The 18,127-nt window shown below is 41.6% G+C and overlaps 1 protein-coding gene across 7 annotated transcripts in view; it reads right to left on the minus strand.

Annotated features, from left to right (window-relative positions):
• LOC135700419 (protein tolkin-like) overlaps nt 1-17,712 on the minus strand; it is a 94,858-nt gene extending 77,146 nt beyond the window's left edge. For 2 of the 7 annotated variants that reach the window (XM_065220918.1, XM_065220915.1), the window contains exon 1: nt 17,193-17,712. The gene's annotated coding sequence lies outside the window, so the exon portion shown is untranslated. The remainder of the gene's footprint in view (nt 1-17,192) is intronic. The other 5 variants (XM_065220919.1, XM_065220917.1, XM_065220916.1 and 2 more) reach the window with 5 other exon arrangements.
• Nucleotides 17,713-18,127: the final 415 nt, after the last annotated feature.

The following is an 18,127-nucleotide window of genomic DNA, read 5'->3' on the forward strand; positions in this document are numbered from 1 at the left end:
TCTGCTGGGGTGAGGGATAATCACGCTTACCACTACACCACCGGCGCCGCTTATCAACACAGATATCATCACAGATTTTCTGGACAAAAACTAAGATCAAAAGATTTTTTTGGACAAAAACACAGATTTCCTTTTGGCAGCCCTGGTAGGCATTGGAAATAACGTAGTATTCACTCATATGGTGCCTTCAGAGTGCCTTTTAGGCCAATTTGAGTTGTTTGTTTAGATGTTATTCAGCGAGGTTAGCAAAATTAACTATGATTAAAATCAGTGGCACAAATTGCATGCAAGCTTACATCCGAACAATCTTGCAGCAAGTGAATTGTTAAACGCTTAAATATCGTCAAAACTACAAGTTTTGCAGCCATGATATCCAGGCCTGAATATACTCATTATAGTTTAAATACTGATTTTCGAAATAATGAAACTTTGAGATATTATAATAATTATTATTATATGTAAGATGCAAGAAGAAGGGGTAAAGTTTGTGTATGACACATAAAACCAGTCAGTTTTGCTTTCAGAGGGTCACTATTAGCTATTATAGCTGTAATGAGTAAACGTCATGAATGAGTACTATTTGTTATAGCTACTCGCTAATTGTGACACTCTGACGATCAAAATAAGATGATTGAGTTTGAAACTATATAAAATCTATTGCGCTCTCCAGTTAATCGTGAATGTTAGGGTTTTCAATATTCTCTGGAACACGAAAAAATGCTTAATAGTAAAGATCATTTCTTCGTCAATGGTCAGCAAAGAGGTTGAAGAAAACAAATTAAAACTTAAATAGTTTAAAAATGCATACCCTGGTTTAGTATTAATCGTATTCATTCATTCTTCCCATGTTTTGAGCACTACTGCATTAGTGTGCGTTCTTGAATCGCCCTGGGAGGCTGGCGTTATCAACAGCAGTAATAGTCAGCTTAAAGAAGATACAAAGAAAACACAAAAGATGGAACGCACATTGCCCTGATGCTGATGTGAGCAGGGAACCTTCCGCTGAGTAGATGCAGAGGGACAGACAGACACATGTTTTCACTTTAATTATTATTATTTCCGACTTTTCACTCTTGTGACTTCTCCCCGCGTCGTTCATTCGGGTATTGTTTTCGTTCGGATTCCTTAGGACCACCACCGGCGGCGGCAATCGAAGTTTGAGTCACCCCCATCCATTCGCGACACTGCTCATGGTACCAAAATTCAATGGTTTGCAGCTCAAATAATAAACGGCAATCATTTTGAGCTTGATCCTGCAAGTCGGTGACAGTGGCAGCAAGTGGAGGAATTACACAATCCACGCCGAACTTCCTGGAGCAGTCTTCTACACGGACAGACGAAATGAAGAGCCCACTATGATTTGCATAAAAACCACGCAAGTGGATATACACTCCGAACAAGGACGCCACGCTACGACCGGTGAACATTATTTTCTGCTGCAGGATATGCATGCTATGAATTATGCACCGAACAATTAATATTTTTGGGACCTCACGGTAGTCCAGACGGTAAAGCTATGTCTTTCCATGCCGGAGGCAGCGGGTTCGATTCACGGTCCGGTTACGGATTTGTTGCAGTGCATATCATTAGAGTGGAAAAGGATGTTAATGCTATCTATTGGCAACTATAGAATTGCTCAAAGAATACGTTGAGGGCAGACGAAATGTTCCAGTTAGGATGTAATTGGCAAAGAAGGCGAATAATAATAATAATAATGAAAGAAGACATTCAATTTCAGATGTTAGCGCTGATGTTCACACAATAGTGGCTGTTCGATGTTGATGCACGCAGCAAAACATGTAAATTCTAGGGAAACATCATCGTTAGTTCATGAATGTGTTGACGCTGGATGGAGGCTTCACGGTTCTAGACGTTAATCAACACGGTTCGTTGTATTTTAACATAATAACGAAATTTGGTAATAATATAATGACAAAAAATGCAAAAGTAAAAAAAATAGAATGGTCTGTGTATAGGGACACGAACGGAAGCTTGACGTAGGACCGTTAGTGGACGGAACAAATATGTTGATCTTAACTCTTTCCGTTTTTGAGTTGGTGGCCCTGAAAAGGACCGGTTGTTTTTCAAATGGTGGCCTTTTCTCCAGTCGATGTGGGTGCTTTCGTCGTCGTCTCAGTGATGTCACATGTACAAATTTATTTGTAATGATAAAGATTTTTCTTAAAACATTTATATAGATATCTGTATATACAGATTACAGATATTTTAATGTACATATTTTTCAAATAAGTGGAATATATTATCTTCGTTAATTTTGAACGGACAACGTGGGCTCATTCGTCAACCGATTCCAAGCTTCCCGACGCAACTACCATCGCGTCAGCTGGGATCAGTTTCAACACTGTGTCGACTACGGTGTCCTTCCGGAGACGCCCGAAGACGTTGACCAGTGTCTGCATTCCATCGAGGAGGCGATATCCCGGGCCAGGGAACAACACGTGCTAGTATCTAGACAGATGAGCAATACTCTGAACCTTGACAGATCTACCAAAGACTTTATAAGTCTCTGGAACACCATCCGAAGGCAGTACCAACGCTCTGGTCTGCCTGTCCTTAATACCCACTGTAATCGCCTAAGAAAAACCATCCAAGCCAGGATGGTGGAACTCAGAAATCAGGACTTTGCTAACAGGATCCACTCTCTCCCAGAGTGTGCAAAGCCCTTTTGGAAACTAACCAAAATTCTTAAAAATAAGCCAAGACCCATTCCACCACTGACCCCACTGGATAGTCCCGGCGACCCAGTGGTTCATCTGATAACTCCTGAAGAGAAGGCTGCCGCGATAGGTCAACACTTCGTCAGCTCTGATAATCTCGGACAAAACATCGTCAGCGCTCACGAAGCTGAGGTTGCTGAAAACGGAACCAACCTCCATCAGATTCCCAATATTTTTTCCGAGGAATCCGAGAATACGACTGACGAACTGTTGGCCTATATCAAATCATCTAAAAACATGAAGGCCCCAAGTTTCGACCACATCCTGAATATGGAACTCAAACACTTGAGTTCCGATTCAACAACCATCTGGCACTGATTTTTAATCTGTGCCTCCGACTTGGCTACTTCTTCTCGTGCTGAAAGTCAGCTTAAGTCATACCCATCCGGAAACCTGGGAAGGATCCGTCCTCTTTTTCAAGTTATCGACCAATCAGCCTTCTCTCAGGGTTATCAAAACTGTTCGAAAGAGCAGTCCACCACCGGCTACTAACATCTGCCGAAGAAAACAACTTGTTACTCGAGGAACAGTTTGGTTTTCACAAAGGTCGTTCGACCGTCCACCAGCTGACTCGACAAACAAACATTCTCAGACGGAACAAGTCTGTTTCGAAAACAGCTGCCATGGCGTTGTTGGACGTTGAAAAAGCGTTCGACAATGTCTGTAATGCTGGCCTGATGTTCAAATTGCAGCAGTACGGTCTTCCAATCTTCCTAGTGAAGATAATAAACAACTATCTATCGAACAGGACGTTCCGAGTCTCTCTGAATGGCATCACATCGGATACTTTCAACATCGATGCTGGGGTTCCACAAGGAAGCATCCTTGGTCCCATTATATTCAACCTGTTCACCTCCGATATGCCGGCTCTTCGTGATGGTGGATCGTTGTCTCTGTTCGCAGATGACACATCCATCGTCTACAAGAATAGGGTCATCGGGGCTTTGACTGCCAAACTTCAGAGAGGCCTGAATATTTCAACAGCTGGAAGATCCGTATCAACGCGACAAAGACCCAGGTCATTATATTTTCACACTCTAAATCTCCCAGACTTGTTCCGTCGGAGAATAACAAGATCTGCCTGAACGGCACAGTGGTGGATTGGTCGAAAGAGGTAGTCTACCTCGACTTTACACTAGACAGAAAGCTGATTTTCAGGGAGCACGTTGACAAAACCAAAACCAAGTGTAACATCTTGATAAGATCACTGTAACCACTCATCAACAAGAGGTCTACTCTATCTCTGAAAAATAAGCTTGCTGTCTACAAACACATCATCCTTCCCGTAATAGTATACGGGATGCCAATCTGGGAGAGTTGCACCAAATGCCATCACCTTAAACTGCAAAGGATCCAGAACAAGATCCTTAGGATGGTCCTAAACAGTCCCCCGCGGACTAGAAATTCTTAGATCCACTTCACTTTCACTATTTTCAATTCAAACAAAACACACCCCCAAAGGGGTATTCTGTAAACTAGTTGAAAAACGCAAATATTAAATTAGAATATCAAATTAAACAAAGATAAAGAGCCTGGTAGGCTAATCAATTAAAATGTTAAATCAATGTACTTTCATAATCAACATAAATAAACATAATTTTACTACTACCACGTCAAAAAAACGTAGTCCTACGTCAAAACAATGTTGTAAAATTGTATCATGTTTCTTTTACTGTTGAAGAGCAATAATGTAACGATCATAATTAATTACAAATCAAAGGCTTGACAGTTGTGGTAAATTTATCAATCTCACCGCAATTGAATGTTTTACCGAGATGTATGTATGGCATGTTTATTAGAAGAAATAGCAAACTTTTAATTTGTTACTCCAAGTGGGGTATAATGCGCTCGTTGAATTGGCGTTGACGGCGACTCTATAACTCTTTATTCCTATGGAAAATCCCCTAAGCATAAGTCAGACTGTGCGCGAAACATAGTGACCTTCACTCCACTGAAAATTCCCATAAGATACTGTAAATTTTAGTCCCCATTTTAGTGAATCTTTGATATTCAATAGAGAAAGAACAAAGATAAAACCTTAGTGTAGCGGCGCCGGTGGTGTAGTGGTAAGCGTGATTACTTCTCAAACCAGCAGGCCTGGGTTCAATCCCAGTCGGCGCCACCGGGATGTTCTGAAACATCACAATTTGAAAAAAAGAAGCCTGGAATCATGGTCCGTACTCTTGGTTTGTGGGCAAAAGCAGCGCGGGGAGGACGTGATTAACCTGAGCGTTCCACCAACCATTTCCTGGAACGAGAATGTTTGGCTGATGCAGTGCGTAAGAGGGAAAGGAAAGCATTTCGCAATAGTTTGCAAATTACTAAGAAAGAGTTAATTTTTATGGGTGAGGGGGGGAACTAGTATCGAAGTCAACAACACTGGGAGATACTGCATCGATTTGGTTTTGAAAAAATATTCCGTATTTTAAATGCAAATGATTCATCTCTTATTTCTCTTGTCACCACACACTGGGGTGATCCACCGCACACCTAAGAAATTCTCTTCAAAGTAAAAACATAATTCAAACAATTTTAAAGTTTAATTGTTCGAATGTCTTCTAATGATATACCTGAATATACTGGATACTTTAATTAAAGATTCCCATCCAGCAAGTATTTGCATCAGAAAATTTAAATTTCTTTGAAGAGCTGCTTTTTGAAGTAAAAATAATCAATAAGGCAACCATGAAAGAATAAGCCATAAGGTAATACTGTTCAAATATCTTCCAATGATATTCGAGAGTAACTGGAATGATATTTCACTTGGTATTCCCATCCAGCAAGATTATTTAAGTTAAATGTTTTTATTTAAGCGTTTATTTAGTACATTTGATCAATTAACGCCGTAATGTATGCATTATTGGATTTAAGATGTTTCCTGAATGGTAAGGAATTGGATAACTTCCTGTGCTAAAAATTAGTACATGCTGGATGGTATGGTACTGGATAACTCTTTGATGGTTTTAGGCTTCATTGGAAGAGCCTGCATGAAGTTTGATTTGAGTAAAGTTAGTGGCACATAAATGATTATTAAAAATTTCCACAAGTTTATTTAATTATTTTTCAAGATTTTTTGACGTAGAACTACGTCTTTGTCGACTATTCTGGGGTGCAAATCAAAAAATATGTGTGGTGAAGGAGTGTTAGGTTTTGAACGATTGTAACTTTGTCATTTATAGATGAAATGAAAATCCAAATACGCCAATCGATAGGATATTACATTACAAACCTTCTGAAATAAATATTTTCCAATTATTCTGTAATTAAACTTTTAAAAATGTCCAAGTGATAATGTTATTACTGTTTTCATGAAATAAGCCTTTTTCCCAAACCCAGTCATCATAAACGAATACCACTTGGTTGCACATCATTCTGCTTGATCCTGAAAAATTTAAATCAGCGCTGCTCTCCTGCCTCTGCTCATTACCGCTTCGGACGGCGTGGCACTTGGTCCTGCAGCAAGCAGGATCAAGTCAGCGGCTAAAGGTGGATCACGGCGTGTCCAGCACAATGAGGAATGAGAATGACAAAATATGCATGTTACAACCCCTCTCTCTTAACAACAACCTCTCTCCCTCCCCCCTTAACAATAACCCGAAAAAGACATGAACTCTGAAGATCATTTTTTCCGGGAAATAAATTTTAAGCAAACCACAATTATGTATAAACAATTAATTTTGACGTAGGACTACGTCTGTGATTTCTATATGGGGGTACACTTTGTGAAAACCGGTAATGGAACATGTAACAAAATTATGAAAGATTTTGAACGTTAATAACTCAGCTGCCAATGGACCAATTTCAATAATTTTGTCACCAATCGATCAGAAATATTTCAACGCATCTGATAAATTTAAGACATTATTATTTTTCAAAATATAACTATTGAAAATTGCACGAATGTGCAACTGTTGCTATGATTATTAAAATTATCACCGATTGCGTGCGAAAAGCGATTTCCCTAACATAGATTTCAAAGTTGAATTCCTTTCGGTCTCATCCAACGGTGTTTATACAATCACCACGTGGTGAGTGGTGGTGTGTAGGGGCCTCCCTTAGCTCAGACAGTAAAGGCGCAGCTATAAAGCAAAGCCATGCTGGAGGTGGCTGGGTTCGATTCCCGGTCCGGTCTAGGAATTTTTCGGGTTGGAAAATGGTGTTGTATAAACAGAGTGAACCACGCTCAAATTCATATTCCTACACAAAACACAAGCTCTTGCTGTGTATCCTACGTCACCATTGCGCACAACCCCATAGGGCTGTCCCTTGTAGGTTTTTGCATGGAGAGCCAACATTTTCAAAAAATAATTGCTTAACAGGAGACATACACTCGATGGATTACCAACAACTGACTGTGAAACATATCTGGTACCTCTATATATGCAATTATATTAACATCCAAAGTCCATCCTTTTTTTACATATTCTGCACAAAAGAAACTTTTTGCTCCACCCCATTCATAAAAAAAACGGCGTGAAATCCTGTCAGGTGAAAAGATAACAGCGCTGCTGTCGTGCCTCAGCTCATTGCCACTTCGGACGGCGTGGCACTTGGTCCTGCAGCAATCATGACCAAGTCAGCGGCTAAAGTTGGATCACGGCGTGTCCACCACAATGAGGAATGATACTTGGAAAATAATGCATATTAAACCACCTCCCCCCCCCCCCCCTCTCCCTACCAACAACTTCTCCAGGGGTGCCAACAACCCGAAAAATACACGATCACTTTTTCCGGGAAATAAATTTTAAGCAAAACCACAATTATTAGTAAAACAAAAAAATTTCCGTTAATTTCTTCCCGCACCAAAACTTTCAAATTTAAGAAAAAAATTACTTGAAAGACATATTCGATGATTTATGTTGGTAAATACAGCTGACTGTAAAACATATCTGGTACTTCTATATATGCAATTAGATTTACATCTAAAGTCCATCCTTTTTTACATATTCAGCACAAAAGATACGTTCTGCCCCGCCCCATACACAATAATAAGTTTAATAGTCAAAAATGCATGCCAAACATCAATTTTCTAGGACACAACTCTTTATTTTTTTTTAGAAATATCTGTTTTTTTTTTTTTAATTGCTCTAACTTCTTATACACTAAACCAAACAAGTCCAATACAACACCGATATCCGATAAATGTTTGATGTTTGAGCCAGCGCCAAAAGCTATTAAATCTCTATTCTAAAATCCTAAATTAAATAAATTTAGCAAACGTTGAGCTTTTAATCGGACGGAGAATATCTATAAGACTATCTGGAAAACAAATCAAAAACTTGAACCAAATTGTTAGTTTTTAGATGAATATGGCATCGCACTTATCAAACTTTTAAAATATTTAAAATACCAAATCATACGTATAGTCCAAGTCCCAGTACTAACGGCGCCGGTGGTGTAGTGGTAAGCGTGATTACCTCTCACCCCAGCAGGCCTGGGTTCAATACCAGTCGGCGCCGCCGGGATGTTCTGAGGCATAAAATCTCTGATCACGCCTTCCTTCGGAAGGGAAGTAAAGCCGTTGGTCCCCGGTTCATGAGTTGATGGGTCGATAGGTAGGGTCCAGGTGTGGGAGCTGCCTTCCTGGCACGTCGGTAGCATTGGTGCTCAGCACGGAAAACAAGATCGACGGAAAAAACAAACCAAAGGAAAAAAAACAAGTCCCAGTACTATAATACAATACAGTCATACCTCGATATAAAGCAACCTCGATATAACGTAACTCGATATAACGTAACTCGATATAACGTAACTTCCACCTCGATATAACGTAACTTTTTTTTAAGTCTAAATATTGAAAAATATCAACTCACAATCGATTATTAACGTTACAAATGCATTTTAAATTATTTTATACATAGTATTATTAAATTTTTCATATAACGCTGGGTTGAATAAACATTTTTTTTTTTGCTTTATTATAGAGACTTTCAGCCTGTAACTGGTTCGTCTCTTTGAAGGATTTTGGCTCCTGAGGGGGCCCCGGAGAGAGGAAATAAATAAATTACATAGTGTTTGTTACAGAGTTTAAGTATTTTAGGGTTCTGTGTCGATTGTTTTAACAGTAAGGAAGGTAAACGAAGTTGTGGTTAATTTCCGAGAGAGAGAGTCAATGTCCGTAGCCTGCGGGGTTGTTATCGTTGTTCTTCCGTTTGACATGTCATTTAGAGAGCTGGTGTTGTCCAAGTGCCGTCGTTCGTCCGTTGTCGTGTCATTGTTCGTTTCGGGGTTCTACGTATATTAAGTATATTGATAATAGCCTGTGCCTTTAAGGAAGTCGAGAAGTGATCTTTCCCTGTCTGGGTCATTGGATAATGTGTCTCTGATGCTGAGACCGATACCGTTTTGGTTTCGGAGGTTTTGATGTGCAGGGCAATTTATTATGAGATGCTCAACTGACATTTTGGTTGAGCACCCCATACATTGTTTGTGGAAGCCATCACCGGATCCGAGATCGTGTGAGAATCTGGTGTAGCCGCAGCGTAATCTGTACAGTACTCTCTTGTCCTTCTAGTTTTTGGTGTCGGACCAGCATTTCGTATCTCCTTTTATTTTGCGTAAGAAAGGGTCTCGGATATTAGCCCATTCCTTGTCCCATGCCGAAGCGATGATCGTTTTGATCCAGATTTTTAAATCCACTGTAGGTTTTCGATCTGCCGACCGCTGCCAGCTTGTCCGCAGCCTCGTTTCCACTGATATTGCAGTGACTGGGAACCCAGGCATATACGGTGTTACTGTTCGAAGCCATTTTTATTGCTTGCACCAACGGGTGTCGGTTCTTCGAACTCTGGCCGAATCGGTAATGATGGCCTTCCAGGAAAAACTGGACTCCGTAACGGCTGAGAAGATGGCAGCTGCCTCAGCCGAGAAGATCGATGTAGGCTTAGGAAGGCCTCTGCTGGTATCTAGGTTGGGGCCGAATACGCCATAGCCGACTTCTTGAATAAACATAATTTTTATCCTAGAGAGAGAAACCAGCTCAATAACGGATGGTTTGTTTTCTTTGTCTTCTTTTTTTTTTCTCCCCTACCCAATCGTGTTGTTGGTTTGCGAAGGCAAGCCTGGGCCCGCACGAAAAAAGTTGTTTTCAAAAGGATGATAGCCCCATTTCTAATGTTCGGCCTAGTTTGCAGTGACAGTTCATGACTGGATCTCGATGATGTTTGCATGATCGATAGCAAAGCTGTCTCCTCTCTCTCAGATTTTTATTATTTCAGGCATGGGAGGCATGTAACGAAAAGTATATAAATGGAGAAATAAACCAATACATACTGGGAAATGTTTCATTCGACGGTGAAAATATCCAGCTATTTTGACGTGGGAGTACGTCTGTGATCTCTATATGGGGGTACACTTTGTGAAAACCCAAAATGGAACATGTAACAAAATTATGAAAGATTTTGAACAGTTATAACTCTGTCAATATCGGATGGATTTTAATTCTAAACAAGGCAATCGATTGGAAAGTCATCTATAAATCTGTTAAAATGAACACTTTATCAATTTACAATAGGTCACTATGTGCAACTGTTGCTATCATAATTTAAATTATCACAGATCGCCTGCGAAAAGCGCTTTCCCTTATACAGATTTAAAAATTGATTTCACTCCAGTCTTGCCAAACGGTGTTTATTCAATCACTGCGTGTGGTGAGTGGTGGTATTCGGTCGTCATCAGCAGCAACAGCAGTGCTTTCGGCGCCTGGCGTTCTCCAGTACATAATGAAAGCCTGCCCTCATGCAGCTAGCTGCATGCTCTCGATTCAGCCTGCGATTCTACGAAGAAATAGGATGAAGCCCCACCGCTACTGATCGGATTCAGTTGCGCGTCGTGCGCCACAGTGGGCCATCTATGCCAAGTGCATCGCCCTAGTTCCAAACAACAGCTTTATCTGTATTGAACACCCTAATAGTAGCTCAGCATTACTCAACCATTACGACAAAACGTTCCTTTTCAGGACCACCATAAATTTGATAAAGAGTATTTTCTGGACATTTCTCAAGGTAATTAATCGGATATCAGTTCCCATAAGTTTCAATCTAACATACCACGTATTTTAAGACAACCCACAATTACAAAAAACCAAAGTAGGTCGCAGCATGAAAGTGGTTTGATTTTGATCCAAAGATGATGGATTTTAATTCGTAAACGCCAATCGATTGGAAATTTTTGTACAAATGAGAACAATACTATCAATTTACAAAAGGTCACTATTGAAAATTGCACGAATGTGCAACTGTTGCGATGGCGATCAAAATTATCACCGATTGCCTGCAAAAAGTGCATTCCTTAACACAGATTAAAGAATCGAATTCCCTCCTGTCTCGCCGAACGGTGTTTACTCAATCACCGTGCGTGGTGAATGGTGGTGTCCGATCTTTTTTTTTTAATTCTTTATTTAAGAGATTTTTAGCCTTAGGCTAGTTCATCTCTAGCGGTGTCCGATCGTCATAAGCAGCAGCAGTGCTTTCGGTGCGTGGCATTTTCCAGTACATAATGGAAGGCTGCCCGCAAGCAGCTAGCTATCAAGGCTGCCCACAAGAGCCCTGGATTCACCGAAGAAAGAGGAAGAAGTCGCACCGCTACTGATCGGATTCAGTTGCGCGTCGTGAGCCACAGTGGGCCATGTATGCCAAGTTGGAGGCGAACCAGCCCCAGGCTGAAAGCCTCCCTAATAAAGATAAATAATAATAATAATCTATGCCAAGGGCGTCAACCTCGTTCCAAACAACATACAGCTCGTCAGCTACATCAGTGTTGAACACCCTAATAGTAGCTCAGCATTACTCAATCATCTCGACAAAACGGTCCTTTTCTGGACCACCATAAATTTGTTAAAAATCTCCTTCTGCAGTTAACAAATAACATTTTTCATATAAAACCACAGAATTTTGTGGCAATAACGACATGGTGAGCGGGGCTCGCTCTTCCCCCATCGGCCAGTGCACAAAGTCACGTGGGTTTCCCGTGATGGACATACAGAAAATCAGATCGACCACATCTGCATCAGCCGAAAATGGAGACGGAGCCTTCTTGATGTCCGGAATAAACGCAGTGCCGACATCGCGTCTGACCATCACCTTTTAATCGGCGAAATCTGCCTACGCATGGCGCGGATCCAGCGACGGGAGGAGAGACTCGGGCGGCGGTTCAACACACGCCGACTTGAAGATCGAGCGGTAAAAAGGTCTTTTGTTGAAGAACTTGAGACTCGAGCTGCGGACGTTCCAGAAGGTGGCAGCGTAGAAGAACAATGGACGGCCATCAAGAATACCTTTATAGAAACAAGCGATAACGCACCCAGAGGAAAGAGTGGATCACAGATGAAACCTGGCGGAAGATTGAGGAGCGTAGAGAAGCAAAAGCCGCGATAGTGCGGGCGAGAACCAGAGGAGCCAAGAACGAAGCCCGTCAACAGTACTCGACTCTAGAGAAGGAAGTCAAGCGCTCTTGCAGACGGGACAAGCGAGCGTGGGTGAACTCCCTGACAGACGAAGGGGAGGAAGCCGCAAACACTGACGATATACGCCTCCTCTACGATATCTCACGACGCCTGAGTGGGGCAAGGATGAACCCGAGAATGCCAGTGAAGGACACGACTGGACAATTGCTTACCGACCCCACTGACCAGCTGAAACGCTGGTTTGAGCACTTCGAACAACTTCTTCAATTTTCGACGGCCAACCAGCCATCAACATCTCGCCATGATCCGCCTAGGGTGCGGCGCATCACTCGCGTCAATTCCGAGGCCCCATCACTGCAGGAGATTGAAGCACCTATCCGAAGCATGAAATCCAACAAGGCTCCAGGGTTCGATCGCATATCAGCAGAGATGCTCAAAGCTGACCCCATGCTATCCGCACAAATGTTGCATCAACTATTCTGTAATATCTGGGACACCGCGACTTTTCCGGCAGGGCATCCCTAATAAAAATTGTATGGTTAATTTGCTTAACGACGTGTTCTGGGTATCATCCAAACCATTTGTGGAATAGTTCAATGATTTGGGTTATCGTTCGTTTATGGTTATTTTTTATTAGGGATCTTAGTGAAGGTCCCAAAGAAGGGGGATCTGACTGTGTGCGACAATTGGTGAGGCATCATGTTACTGTGTATTGTCCTCAAAGTTCTTTGCAAAGTTATCCTGAATCGGATACAGGAGAAGATCGACGCGACTCTCCGACGGCAGCAGGCAGGATGAATCTATATTCTCTCGCACGGACATCACAAACTAACACTTCTTCCTTGTGTGGCACGTTTCATTAGGTTCCTAGATTCGCCTCAATGCATTACCAATGCATGAATTTGTATTTTGTGTGGCAAGCACAATGATACTCTATGCCCAGGGAAGTCGCGAAAATTTTCAACCCGAAAGATTCCCTCGACCGGACCGGGAATCGAACCAACCGCTTTTGGCTTGGTAACACCGTGCCTTTACTGACTAGGCTATGAGACCCCGGTAGAAAACTCATCGGTAATATTTTAAACAATGCAGCGGTTGTACTTAAAAGTTGATTTACTTTTTTTTTTCCTTACTTTGTTTTCCGTCGATCTTGTTTTCCGTACTGAATACCAATGCTACCGACGCCAGGGAGCCAGCTCCCACACAACGGCTTTACTTCCCTTCCGAAGGAAGGCATGATATCAGAGATTTTATGCCCCAGAAATACCCCACAGGCACCGACTGGGATTGAAGCCCAGGCCTTTTGGGATGAGAGGTAATCACGTTTACCACTAAACCACCGGTGCCGCAGTTCATTCACTGTTGGTATCGATTCCATGTTCACACAAACGGCACCATTTGAAATATTTAAAGAGTTTTAAGGATATAGATTTTAAACAACGAAAAGAACTAAGCACAAAAACAAGTGTACCGACCAATCGCGGTCCTACATCAACCTTCCGTTCGTGCCCCTAGGCACAGACTCTAGTACTTTTTTTTTCATTTTCATATCTTTCATGTAAGCTTTGGGAACTTGTCTAATAAAATTGGGGTAAATTATATAAGAAAGGTTTTGTAAACCTGTTAGATGACTAGAAAAAAAATTGGGTCATCTTTGGGTTACAATACACAATTTTTGAGTTAAAAAAATATTTTTATTTTTTTGCTTCGATATAACGTAACTCGATATAACGTAACGTTGCTTTATATCGAGGTACGACTGTAGTACAATAATAGGGGAGATCGGAGTAAAATCGCCAGGCAAACGAAGATCCCAGTGTAGTCCACAAAGTGAATCTATATGAATATGCAATGCCATATAAAGTCTGAAACGCGCAAAAATTGGTCAACTTCAAATTGGTGTTTTCTGTTAAAAATGCATTAAAAAAACTGAAATGCTGCATTTGGAAGTTGAGTGTATATACAATGGTTGCTATGATGAGTTTTCACCGTTTGCTCTCCAGTTTTCAAAATGACGTAAAAGCAAGAGGAGCAGCGTGTCAAAATTTTACTCGCGCAGCTAGGGAATCCGACGTTCTCACACGCCAAGTTGGCAAAATTGCTGGATGTGGCCAAATCGACCGTGATAAACGTTTGAAAAGTGTTCGGGGAGCGTCTGTCGACCGCCAGGAAGCATGGAAGCGGCGGCAATCGTAATCCGGACGTGGCAGCGACGACGAAGAAAGTGGCGGTGAAATTATAAGTGGAATCCTAACCTCTCCATCCGGGAAGTCACTGGTAAGTTCAATATCTCCCAGACTACTGTGCAGCGGGCCAAGAAACGAGCCAGGTTGTCGACGTTTAAGAAGGTGAAGGTGGCGAAGCGAGATTACAAACAAAACACGTCGGCAAAGCAGCGGTCCCGAAAGCTGTATACGAATCTGCTCACAAAGTTCGACTGTGTCGTCATGGACGACGAAACTTATGTGAAGGCGGATTTCAAGCAGCTTCCGGGACAGGAGTTTTATACCGCATCAGGAAAAGGGAAGGTGGCTGAAATTTTCAAAACCATCAAACTATCGAAATTCCCGAAAAAATATCTCGTCTGACAGGCCATATGCACGTGTGGTCTAAAAAGCGGCATTTTCATTACTACGGGAACCATAAATCAAGAGATGTACGTCCAGGAGTGCCTGGAAAAGCGGCAGCTACCATTCCTAAATCAACATAATAGACCTGTGCTGCTCTGGTCGGACTTAGCGAGCTGCCATTATGGGAAAAAGGCAATCGAGTGGTACTATGCGAACAACGTGGTTGTGGTACCCAAAGACCACAACCCTTCCAACAGCCCAGAACTCCTCCCAATGGAACGGTATTGGGCCTTGGTCAAACGGAATCTCAAAAAGAAAAAAGAAAAACTAATAAATCCATGGAAAACGAGCAGCAGTTTAAATCTAACTGGCGGTCGGCGGCGAATAAGGTCGATGAGACCACTGTGAAAAATTTAATGGAAGGGGTTAAGCGGAAGGCACGGCAGTTCGGATTTTTCAAACCAAAAGAATAAACGAACATTTTTTCCTTTAAATATATGAATTGAACTACCAAAAGAAAAATAAGAAGATTTTTGTTGTATGAATTTTGACTGAAAGAAACGATTTTTTTGTCGACCAATTTTTGCGCGTTCCAGTCTTTATTTGATGGATTAGGCTATTTGGCTAGATATTACAAATTATATGCTTAACAAAAATTGATAAGTTTTTGTTTAAATTGGTGAAATTCAAAGGCATACAAAAACCTGTTTTCAAATGAATGAGGGCAAAATGCGACACTGAAGCATGCATTAAGGCTTTTTTTACATTGATTTGTTTTCCGTCGATATTGTTTTCCGCACCAATGTTACCGACGCCAGGGAGGCAGCTCCCACACCTGGCCCCTACCTATCGACCCATCAACTCATGAACCGGGGACCAACGGCTTTACTTCCCTTCCGAATGATGGCGTGATCATAGATTTTATGCCTCAGAAAATCCCGATGGCGCTGACTGGAATTGAACCCAGGCCCTTTAGAGTAAGAGTTAGTCACGCTTACCACTACTCCACCGGCACCACTTTTTGTTTGTTTTTCTCTGAAAGTGATTTGTTTATGTGAAGAAAGAAGACAACGAATGAATCTTGAATGTGAAGAGAGCTGAGATTAAATTCATGCTGTTCTGCTCAGTATGCAAAAACGGTCCCTCTAAAGCCACCGATCGCCTCATATCACATCACATAACTTATGACCTAGTTGTTGGTTTTTACTCATTCAAGCAATGTGACTCTAAAACTCTTTAATATGAAGTACCAGGGATTGATCCCACGGTTTTCTGCTTTGTATGCAAAAACGGCAGCCAAATTCCTCATATCACACTACATCACTTACGATCGAGTTATACCCTGGACAGACTATGGCTTCTTCTTCTTCTTCTTATTCGCATTTCAAGCTTATTGCTTAGCGCATATTAGCTTATTGGGTGCTCTCAACTTAGTGTTCTAAATGCACTTCCACAGTTCATGAACATGAGTGCTCATTGCAAGACAGCCTATATTACATGATATATGCCATAGTCTGTACGGGGTATTAGTATTATAACCATTTGAACCCGATGATGGCTCTCCTTACACCAGTATAAGCCACTGCGACCGACGGTCACTTATACCCGGAGACATGAGGATACGGAGACAAGTTTTGTTAAGCCGGCGTAGTTTCCTGCTGAGAATGATCGTTTATGACGTGCTGAGTAATCAAATTGTTTGCAGTAGTTTGCTTCAGAACATCAATATCCACGATCCCTACTATATAATGACGTGTATGAGGTATTTGAGTTTAATATTAGTAGAGTAGTTTTTAAGAATATAATTAAGTATTTTTAAACAGCCTGTGTGTCATAAAAAGCTTCTTATAAATCAGAGAAAAAACCGTACATTTATGTCACAGCATCGCACAATTGTGCAGAAAATAATATGGATATTTATGTAACGCATTACTTGCTTAAAAATACTTAAACAATTTGTGCGTGATTTGTTTGAATTATCACCCCTTTATGAGCACATTGGGGATCCCACATGTTGTAATCTAAGACACAGTGCACAGCAGTTAAGTGCATAAATGCGTGAGAGCTATTGCTATTACCAGATGATATACACCAGACAAGTTGGTTGGATCTGGAGTTTTGATGATAATTTGAAATCAATTGTTATAATTCGGATAAATTTACTTCGTACAGAAAATTGAAATCTCGATCGAATTATTATTTAATTGATAGTTGATTATTGGGATCTTTACTGAAAAATTTCTTAATGAAAACTTAATTGGTTACAAACGGCTCCCTTCACGTAGAGACCGTGGTTTGAATCCTCTTGATACGATGCGATGTAAGCCATTAGATTCACGTCTTCTCCGTGTCTGTGCTGATAGCAACTTTCACTCTATTTCACATAACTCTTCTTCACAGTCCATTTACAAGCGCACAGAAAGCTCCGTTTGCAAAAATATACTGCCACTTGACTGCTTCCACCGGGAACGAAACACTTACATGCCTCCCCATCCCACTGAACCACACTCAATTCTGAACGAACGCGGGGAGAGTAAAATCACAGCATCCATTCACTGACGAGTCCTACGGTTTTTCCTGCTTTTCCGAACAATAGGCCAGTTAATTGTTCACTTTTTTGACGGTTGCAACTAGCAGTGGGGGGTAGTATCTTCAAAGAATGATAGCTCTTTTCTTCGGGCACTAAACTCTAAACACAAAACTGATGAACCTTACACAAAAACAAGCTGCGACCGAAAAAAGGAACAGAAGGACAAAAGTTTCTGATAAAGGAATGCAAACAGACACTGGCAGTACACGCAAACACTCGACGCAAGATATGCTCACTGATAAGAGAAGGGATCAGCACACACAAGGAGCAAAAAGAAAAAGAAAAAAAATAGAATAACAGCACGAGGAGCAGTTGATAGTGAAACAGTACAAAAAAATGAGTGCTTGAAACACTCAACCGCAGGTCGGAGGAAGAAGCGATTTCAGAAAACACGACCGAACGGTCCCAGCATCGGATACGAACTGAAATCAAGGCGCCACGACGAGATGCTGCTGCTCGTCTCCCAACTCTGAATGAATTCGTACGGATGATGAGGAGCAGATAGGAGCCGCCAGACGACAGGCGAAGCGACGAAAAATGAAAACAGAGCATGAAAAGTCGGAAAGCTCTCATCCTGCTGAAGATAGAATGAAAGATGAGAGCAGGAGGGGATAGATGATGCTCAGTCACATGGATGGCGGTTTTCCGCGCGCTTGGGCGACGAGTTTCCCATCTACACGCTGTGTGATTGTTGACCATGATGACGACGACGACGACGACAACGTCGACACTGATGATGGGGGGGTTCATCGTTATCTCCCAAACGCTTGTTCTCGCTTCGCTTGATTCTCAATTGGCGAGACGCGCGCTCTCCATTGAAGTTTAC

The sequence above is a fragment of the Ochlerotatus camptorhynchus genome, unplaced genomic scaffold (assembly GCF_037179485.1).
Source record: "Ochlerotatus camptorhynchus isolate MF236.1 unplaced genomic scaffold, CSIRO-AGI_Acam_v1.1 ptg000136l, whole genome shotgun sequence".
In the NCBI taxonomy this organism is placed as follows: Eukaryota; Metazoa; Arthropoda; class Insecta; order Diptera; family Culicidae; genus Ochlerotatus; species Ochlerotatus camptorhynchus.